The sequence below is a fragment of the Peromyscus eremicus genome, unplaced genomic scaffold, assembly GCF_949786415.1.
Source record: "Peromyscus eremicus unplaced genomic scaffold, PerEre_H2_v1 PerEre#2#unplaced_75, whole genome shotgun sequence".
NCBI lineage: Eukaryota > Metazoa > Chordata > Mammalia > Rodentia > Cricetidae > Peromyscus > Peromyscus eremicus.
The window spans coordinates 361,315-371,498 of record NW_026734316.1 but is presented as its reverse complement, the minus strand read 5'-3'; the positions used below and the strand labels follow the sequence as shown (position 1 = coordinate 371,498).

Here is a 10,184-nt window from a genome sequence, read left to right as displayed (position 1 = left end):
TCAGGGCAGAGCTACTGTTCTGAGCAGCTTGAGGTGTCCAGGATACCTCACCCTCTAGGGCTGAACTGTCTTCTTGCAGTTCCATCTATCAGAGTTGTCCTAAGCAGCTCAAGGTGTTGCCTTACTCCCCAGGTAGTCAGGACACCTTTCCCCAGAGTTGTTGCAACAAATTTACTTATATTGTTGGTAACAAAACCCAGGACCAAACATACAGAGTTGCAAACAATTTACTTACACCTATTCTGACCCTACACCGGTAGAGGCAGGCTGTTTAGATGATGGGAGGTGGAGCTGCATGAGCTCTCTCAGGAGGCTTGCCAAAATAGCTGTCTAAGAATTTCCCTGGTGTCTTCTCCACAAGTGTGTACCCTTCAGAGTCTGTGACAATGTTTCTCCTGTCTTCAAAAAGAAATTCTCAATGATAATACCTGTCACAATGGAGACCAAAATAACATCATGAACAGTTTTGAGGATGGGACTCAACATAATGACAAATTTATAAACACCCCAAGGGTATATCTATGTGTCAGTAAAGAAAGTACACTGGTGGAACTGTAATACTCACAGTGGTGCTCCCAATTTTCACCAAGGAATCACATGGGAATTGTGAGATAGGGAAGTGCTCATGCACAACCACAGATCCCGATTGCAGGGATTAGAGGGTGATACATGCACAAACACCTAGAAAAATACACAACATATACAAATGTATGTGAGAGACAGAGAAAGAAATACTTAGAGAGACAGAGAAAGAGAGACTGAGTGAGAATGGGAAAACTCTACCAATTGGATGCTGAACAAATGCATGCAGGTGTGTCCTCTCAGAGGGGAACAAAAGGAGCAGGGATCAGTCTCAGTTCCTGTATCCACACATTTAGATGTGTGACCAGGCCTCTCCAATTGCTGCTTGGAGAATCAAACGCACAAGGCTTTTAAAGCAAGTAACAAAAAATTAATTCAAACTCACAGCAACTAACATCTCACACTAGACAGCACTTGATAGAATCTCTTCAAATGCATGCTGGGAACTCACATAATACTGTCTCAGTCCATGAGTACTATGACTCATGCCACAGGCTCTGTTTTTGTTTCTTTTTAGAGAAAGCAGAATAGTCTATGTCCTCATGACTTTCCTGTCCACATTTGAGATTCTGCCTTTGGGAGGAGTTCAGAGACATGATTTTGGCATACCCTGAAGGCATACCCTGAATATACAGCTTACCAGAAACACAGACCTTATATAAAATGAATAAATGATGACAGAGTGGACCTGAGATTGAACCCACAGAGTTTGAAAGAACGAATACCTATTCTTCATGCTCTCTTCTGTGATAAAGATCAGGCAATCTCACTGTTACTTTCTTTCAATGGTCATTTTCTGTAGCTGACTGGTCAGGCTGCACCTTCTGCTTCATCTGCACCTTGGTGAGGAAGGTTTGGTGGGATGGTAGCTCTCTGGTGCTCCTTTATGTTCATCTACCTACAAGGTAGAACTTGCAGTATCACAAGGCAAAGATAATGGACAGACCCCACTGAGTCCTAATCAAATGTTTGAGAAAGCTTGTTTACCAGTGACTCGGTGACACCACAAATTATTTTGTCCTGTGCTTCAGATGCCCCCTCTGGGGAACCCAGCTGTCTCCTCTATTTGAAGGGAAGTGGTTATCCCAGCTATCTGGTTTTCTCTGCCCTCATAGCACATGCTCCAAGTAACCAAGGAGATAGCCTCTTCAGGCTCATTCACAGCTGCAGACTCAGAATTCAACTTGGCTGCAGAGTCCACAAGCCTGTGGGTTTACAAGTCAGGAAAAAATTGCCATAGTTCATAATCACCCCAGTCATTTAGAGGTTCCACAAATATCTTGACAGGTCACTCTAACCATATAACTGTTGATGGAGAAGACATATAAGGGCAGAACATGGTCACCAGACTCAACAAGTCTCCTCACTGACAACTGAGGAACACAGAGCAGCTGGGAAGTACATAAAGTTAGCCACTGTGGTTGAAGTAGAGTGATGTCCTGCCTAGAAATGGACACATCTCATTAATCCCTCCCGCTTTAATGTCGGTCTCATGTTCACACATCAATGCCTATCTACCAAAAGGAATGAAAACCAAGAGTTCCCAGCATAAAGCATTGGCCTTACCAGTTCCCAGCTTCTGAGCCAGAACAATTAATATCCTGGAATCCTTGAATTTCAAGAGGCATGACAAGCAGGAAGTTCTGTTGGTTCCCAGAGACTCCAGCTTTCTGTTCCCCATTACTGGAAGATTCAGCACAAGCCCACTTCCTCCAGGAAGATTCCCTTTTCTTGCACAGAACTCATTACATGATTCTCTTGACCATTTCTTTCTTGACATTTTACATTGAGGCTGAAGGTCAGCTTTCTTCTGTCACTCTCTGGTTTCTCTAACCTCTCCATTCTCTTTCTGAATTAGACACTTCAGTATGCCATCATGTTCATCAGAAAATGGTGAAGGCACTGAATAAACTTCCCAAGGACAGTGGGTGTTGCCACAACATAGTGACATCACAGAGGATGCCAGGGCTCTCCAGGATACATTAGAATGTCTAGGGAAGAGCTGCAGATGTCATGGGAACTGAGATTGCTAAGAGCTTTCCTTACACTAGATGTCAAGTTGTCCTTTGCAGGAGCCTCTGCTGGGATACAAGGGAAGCCCTTCAGTATCTCCTTCATCCAAAGCCAGAGATCTCTCCCTGATTGATTGAACATCCTTCAATTCTTTCCCTGTGTAGAACTGAATCTTTATTTCCTACTGAAATCTTATGTACACAAGGTAATAATATCATAGAAATTTATATATGCTGAAGTTCATCATAAGTACCTGCAACTGAGGTGACTGGCCACACTAGTGGAAACCCATGAACTGTGGACTGGTGGCTGTAGAGCCCCCATGAGACTTGACTAGGTCCTCTGGATACAGAAGATGGTTGTTTGGCTCGAACTGTTTGGGAGGCACCCAGACAGGGGATAGGGATCTACCCGTGGTCAATGGGCAGGCCTCTGGAACCCAGTGCCTGTGGTGTGACACCTTGAACAGCCTTGGTTTAGTGTGGAGGGGGTTGGACCTGCCTAGGCTCAATGTTCTGGACTCTGCTGACTGCCCATGGGAGACCTCGATTTGGGGGATGTGGGGATGTGCAGTGGCTTGGGAGAGAGGGATGGAGGTGGGTAGAGGGAGGAAGGGGGCTCTGTGGACAGTATGTGGGGTGAGGAGAAAATTTCTTAATAATAAAAAATGAAAAAAAATACAAAAATGGTGTAAAATCAAAAAAAAGTACCTACATCTCCTTATATCCTTAGCCACAAGACATTATAGACTTAATGCTGAGTGAGAAGGACACTTGTTAAACAACTTCCTGGTAAAGAGTCTACAGGAAACAGCTAGGCAGAGTTATGCTAGAGGAAGAGGGTGATACAGCCTCTTCTTGGTCATGTGTGTTCACAGGCCTGTGGAGATGTAACCCAGGTTTTTCATATTCCAGGTGGGAGTTCAGAATCTCCCCATGGTTTGACTTTGTGGAATCATGAGTCAGTGTCAAGGGTGTGCTGATGTTGAGTGTCATCAAGGTCCTGAACACCATGTCCTGCCTTACCATGTGGCTATTCTCCAGTTTCCTAAAGGGCTTCATGCATGATATTTAGGGGTGTTATCTGGTTACAAAACATGGCATTTTCACTCTGAAATTATTAAGGATATGCTTTGGAAACATTTATTTTTATGTATTTAATTTTTGGTTTTGTTTCTTTTTTTTAAAGACAGAGTATCTCTATGTATCCCTGACTGTCCTGGTACTTGGACTGTAGACCAGGCCGCAAACTCAGAGATCTGTCTGCCTCTGCCTCCTGAGCTGGAATTAAAGGCATGTGCCACCATCACCTGGCTGAAACATTTTGATTAGCATTGATTGTCCAAATATTGAGTTTTGTGGTGACATTTTAAAACATGACATTTTTATTTTATTAGGGTCAGGGTTCAAGTCAATATGTCCATAGAGCTGTCAGAGGACAACTTACGGAAATTGGTTCTCACCCTCCACCACACTGGCCCTGCAGATGCAGGATTGGGGGCCAAGCACCTTTACCCACACACTGAGCCATCTCACTAGCCCAAATTTTTGTTTTGACTTTTTCAAGATAAAGTTTAATATAGGATGCACACATGCTAGGAAAGCTCTCATTCAGCCTACCCTCCATTTTTTTGAGACTGCCTCATGGTGACAGTTTCCTTTCTTTCTTTGCTTCTCCAACAGAAGCTGTCTGTCACATGATCCATTGAACTCCCAGCAGATCTGACAGCTCAGCCATTCTGCTCCTCCTGCATGAAAGGCAAAGTACCTCTACTCATCATGGCATTGCTGATGGTCTACCTCATGGTTCCATGTATCTTAATTAGAGGAGAACCCTTGAAAAAACTCATAATCTACCTCCCACAAGTGCTCCTGATTGTTAGGCTTGCCCAAAGTTTCTCAATAGCTTGTCTCCAACAGGGCCTCAGGACAGTAGCAGCTCCTCTACTAGGTAAGCAGAGATCAAATGACTAAGGCACCACAGGCCTTCACAGCTCTGGATTCCACCCTAGGGCCAGATGTGGCTTTGGTCTGGGAAATATATATTTTAGTAGAAACTATTCCAGGCTCTCAGAGCACTTTCTGTTCCTCTTCCAAGAGGTGTGTATTCCATTACACAGTCATCGGCCAGTGCAGCCTACCATTTCCTTCATAGCTCAGAAATCCTGCAGCCAAACTTAAGTCACATAAAACAGTAACTGCTGTTAAAGGAAAGGGAGACCATGAATTACAAAACAATGAAGTGTCTATGGAAAGGCTTAGAAGTAGAAAAGCAACAATGGAAATGATGTAATATAATTACCAAAACTATTTTAAAAAAATAGCGAGAAAGAAGAGGGTTTATATGAGCAAGAATTGTTGAGATCAAGGTTGGATAAAGCACAGGGAAAAATAGCCAAACAAGTGGAAACACATTAACTATGAACCAATGGCTGAGGGGCCCCTCGTTGGATCAGGCCCTCTGAATGGGTGAGATAGTCCATTGGCTTGATCTTTTTGGGAGGCATCCTGGCAGTGGGACCGGATCCTGTGCTCATTGCATGAGTTGGCTGTTTGAAACCTGGAGCTTATGCAGGGTCGCTTGGCTCAGTCTGGGAGGAGGGGACTGGACCTGCCTGGACTAAGTCTACCAGGTTGATCTCAGTCCACGGGGAAGGCTTTGCCCTGGAGGAGGTGGGAATAGGGGGTAGTGTAGCTAGAGTTTTCCTGCCTGGCCCACAGTCAGGACAAATCTCTCTCACCCGCCAGTCCCACAGCCACTCAGACCCAACCAAATAAACACAGAGACTTATATTGCTTACAAACTGTATGGCCGTGGCAGGCTTCTTGCTAACTGTTCTTACATCTTAAATTAATCCATTTCTATAAATCTATACCTTGCCACATGGCTTGTGGTTTACCGGGATCTTCACATGCAGCTTGTCATGGTGGCGGCTGGCAGTGTCTCCCTCACCCAGCTTCCTGTTCTCTCAATTCTCCTCTCTGTTAGTCCCGCCTATACTTCCTGCCTGGCCACTGGCCAATCACTGATTTATTTATTGACCAATCAGCAACACATTTGACATACAGACCATCCCACAGCAGGGTAGCCTGGGGGGAAGGAGAGGGGGGCGGGAAGGGTGAGAACAAAAGAATCTGTGGCTGATATGTAGAACTGAATTGTATTGTAAAATAAAATTAAATTAAAAAACAATTGAAACAGGCTACATGGCCATGTGCTTCAGAGACTAGGGGTTTGTGTTAGATCACACCAAGTATTAGTCACACATTTTCTCTCAGGTTGTTCATCTTAAACCTATAAAATAATAGTTCTTTTAGGCAGGGCTACACCATTTTATCCAGTTCTATTTGGGTCAAACTAGTGCAACTACTGTAGTTTGGTTTTGTGATAAGTTCAGTTCTTTATCCAGATTCTTGATTCCCTGATCTGTGGATACAAGTGTCCAGTCAGAACAATTAATAATCATCTAAAATACATAAAATTGATCACCTCACTACTTATTTCTAATGTGAGCTACATTCAAAGGAAGAGAGCTTTCATGTTCCTTCTTGCCCATCCCTTTCTGTAATGGGAGTACACCTGCTTTATAGTTGGTCAGGGAACTCAATTCTTACACAGGTCCCTCTTCATTTGTAAGTTTGCAATAAAATCAAGAGAAGTTAGAGCACACTCATTTACCAGTCCATTTTTACTTCACAATGACCAGTTAAGGTCCAGTCTTGAAGCAGTTTGCAGAACTTTCTTTCCCACACTGGGCAGCAGAAGAAATATTAGATGTTCAAAGCAATTCTCAACTGCATAGTATGAAGCAAGCCTAAGCAACAGGAGACACTGCTCTAAACAGAAATAATCAGCTCTCTTGAGAAAAATGGAAAGAAATTCTTAATGACCTGAAAACAATGGGGAACAGAAACAAATAAGAGATTAGAGCAGAGATGCATTTAAAAAAATCAAATTCTAACAGTGAAACAAATAATTGTCTTGTTAAAAAAATAAATATAATTAAACACATAGCTCTATTGACTTTGAAAAAAAGAAAACCGTTCACAGGTAGAGGGAATGGTATTAATAAGATATCATATCACCATGCCCCTACGTGCAACATTAGCTGCTGAGACCTGTGACCTGGCACACACAGCTACAGTTAATGGAAATAACCATCACAAGCAGGATTGAAAATATCTGCATAGGATAATTTTTGTTCAAAATTCAATACTCATGGGCTCAAGCTAACTTACTCAAATGGTACACCCAAAATCTAGCCTGCCTTCACTCACATGACATGTATCAATACATGCTGCGAAGTTACCAAATCACTGATCCTGCCATAATCAGGTCCATTTCATAAAGGTGACTTATGCAGCATTTTGCCTCCCCTGTTTCCCCCAGCAGTGTACACAGTAAACTGTTCTTTCTATTCTAGTCTCCAGGCACACAAAAATCCTTTTCCTGTTACTGAAATGGACAGTTGACTACATAACCCAAATTTTAAAGTTTAAAACTCTGTGGTATTTGAGTTCTTCAATCTAAAATTGTAGTTGGTTCAATCACAAGGACAGTGAAATTGACTGTGCTCATGGCTACCTGATCAAGCATAAGAAAGTTTGTCTCAGAAAAAATTTCTACAAGGCTGGAGGTACTGCTCTTAGAGAATATGCCTCCCCAGGGATAAATTTTTCCACACACCTAAAAGTTTAATGTACAAAAATATCTTAAATAACAACATGCATCAAGTGGTGGTTAATGTCAAAAGAGAAGCCAGTCTGGCACAGATTTTGCATGCCACTTGTGCTATCATCCTTAAGTCTCTCTTAAGTCTGGCCTGAGGTAGCCCATTTAACAATATAAATAGGGCCAGGAGAATGTAAGTTTAGCCACTTAGGCAGATGGAGATGTATAGAGCAAAACTATCTTTTAGACTATGCAGTATGATCTAAATACAAATATATCATGATGCATGACTTAAAAGAGAAATAGAACATAATGTATAACGTAAAAAATACATTTAAAGAATGTATCAATGCCACAATTCTCACACAAAGGACATAGAACACAAATACAAAAGCCAGCATGGGAAAGTCACCTATTCATACAGTGAATGGAGGTCTCAAATGAACAGCTATTCTGAGCTATTCTAACCTGAGAATAAGGCTTCTTTTGTGTACAAGTAAGCTGGCTCAGAAGACCACAAATGCTTCTATGAAGGACCAGAACAAGTTCATTTTAACTCAGTCCTGACTGCTGCCCAACTCAAGGCTGTGCCATTACTGTAGAGAATATCATTTTTCTTTTGGTTTTTCTGTAGCTCCAGTGGCCCTCCTGGAACACACTTTGTTGACCAGGCTTGCCATGAACTCAGAGATTCACCTGCCTTCCTTTGCCTCTTGGGTGCTGGGATTAAGAGCCTTCACTACCAGAAAATGGATTTTAAGAATTACATTTTTTTTTTTTTTTTTTTTTTTTTTTTAGTTTTTCAAACTAAAAGTTTCTAGGACAGCCTTGGCTGTCCTAGAACTCACTCTGTAGACCATGCTGGCCTTGATCTCACAATGCTCTGCCTTCCTCTGCCTTCCAATTTCTGGGATTAAAGGTGTGCATCACCACATTCCAGCAAGAATTTCATATTTAAACTTTGTTGTTGGTTTTTTTTTTTTTTTTTTTTTTTTGGTTTTTCGAGACAGAGTTTCTCTGTGTAGCTTTGCGCCTTTCCTGGGACTCACTTGGTAGCCCAGGCTTGCCTCGAACTCACAGAGATCCGCCTGGCTCTGCCTCCCGAGTGCTGGGATTAAAGGCATGTGCCACCACCGCCCGGCTTAAACTTTGTTTTAAGTATATGGATATTTACCTGCTTGTGTCAGTGTGTAGTACCTGCCGAGACCAGAAGATGGAATCAGAGCTCTTGCAACTGGAGTTATAATCAACCATGGTTTCCAGCACATAGAGGTAGCTCACTCCCACAGATGAGTGATTGTTGAGTACAATTCATGGCAGCTTGTCCTCAGGTACACCTCAGAAATTGCTCTGGCATTTGAACTTTGGGCTTTCACACCCAAAGGTCCATCCCTAAAAATTCTTCAAAACTCCACAGCTCTTTGTAGATGCCTGATTGCCTTAGCCTTAGACAGACTTCAGTTCCAGTCTCAAGATCTTCTCATAACCTGGATGTCTTCTAAAGTCACCACCATTCAGAGCTCCAAACTGAATGTTTTGCAGGCATGAGGGAAGCAGAAAGTGATCACATTCAGACAAGTCAGACCTTATGCCTGCAAGTTCCTTTTCTCTCCTTAAAGGAGGTATAAACTCAAGAAGGGGAACGCCTGACATGTGAGATTCTGTGCTCCAATTGCTGCCTATTTACCACATTGGAGATAAACTCACTCTTGTGGCTTGGATTAAATGGTCAACCACCTTTTAAAGACTTTTATTGTCAGTTCCTCTCCTCTTTGTATTCTTTGTATTTCCCCTCATTTTGTGGAGATTTGGGTTTAGAAAACTCTTGGACCAGTTCTCCCAGTGCCCCTGCAGTTCATGTGGTGGCAGCTAAGGCAGTGCAGCACCATGACAGGTTCAACATCACACGTTCATCCTACCCAGTGACACCACAATCATTGCCCAAGAGGAAGGAGTGGTGAAGTCAGAGCCCAAGTCATGCTCGGTGAGACTGTTATCCAAGAATGCCTCTGCCAAGGTGGATGCAACACTGGAAAAGGCCATGGGATAAATCATCACACAGAAAAGTGCAAACAAAAGGGAAGAGGAAAATAAAGGCAACAGGCTAAAGTGGCTGACCAACAACTACAGATCTGCCAGCGGAAAGTAGAGACAATGAAAAACGGAGTCCAGTCTCTGAAGTGGAAGAGAAAGAAGCCAAGTACGACTAACCATCCATCATGTCTTTCAGTATCCCTGCCTCGCTACTTGTAAAATCCAGAGGAATATTTTAACCAACTATTTGTAAATGTGAGTTTTTTAGTAGCTGTATTAACATTTTTAAATGGTGGGTAAAATTCCTATTTCATTCCATATTTTAAGTGTAAATGATTTTTAAGAGGTTAAATCACTTGACAGTTTTTTGTTTTTTTAATACAACCAGAAAATAGCAGGATACTGAATGAGGATAGGGTGTGACTGTCTCAGGGGTCAGCATAACATTCAATACAGGGGGCTAGTTTTATATCCTACAACACAAAGCATTCTAAATGGTAATTTGAAGTCTCTTGGTCATCCATTTTTATCCAGAATATTCTTAGTTATATCTGGTCTCATATTTCCAGCAGAAATGTTTCCTAAAAAACAACTTCTTGGGTCTTGCCTTGTCAAAACTGTCTCTGGTTATGCAGTCCTTTTTCCTAACATTTGTGATAATGTGCTGTAAAAAATGGAGATTTTGAATATGAATTGTATGTTGCATAAAACTGTGAGTCAATGGAATTGATAATTGCAAGCATTTGATTGTTATGTGAGGGCTTAGGGAAAACTTGCCAAGTTTAGGATGGACCATCACTGGAATAAGTTCAAAGAGAAACAACACATGGCTCTTATGGATACATGAACACAATGTATGTCTCTTAGAGTTTGGGTAGATGTTT

General features: G+C 42.1%; 1 long non-coding RNA gene across 2 annotated transcripts; it reads right to left on the bottom strand.

Annotated features, from left to right (window-relative positions):
• Positions 1–240: 240 nt before the first annotated feature.
• LOC131901402 (uncharacterized) lies at positions 241–2,512 on the bottom strand. 2 transcript variants are annotated; one of them, XR_009376521.1, is made up of 3 exons: positions 2,149–2,512; positions 1,308–1,476; positions 241–428 (listed from the first exon to the last, which is right to left on the bottom strand). It is a non-coding gene; the product is annotated as an uncharacterized LOC131901402 (long non-coding RNA). The 2 variants fall into 2 exon arrangements; XR_009376520.1 differs by lacking the exon at positions 2,149–2,512 and adding an exon at positions 1,570–1,911.
• Positions 2,513–10,184: the final 7,672 nt, after the last annotated feature.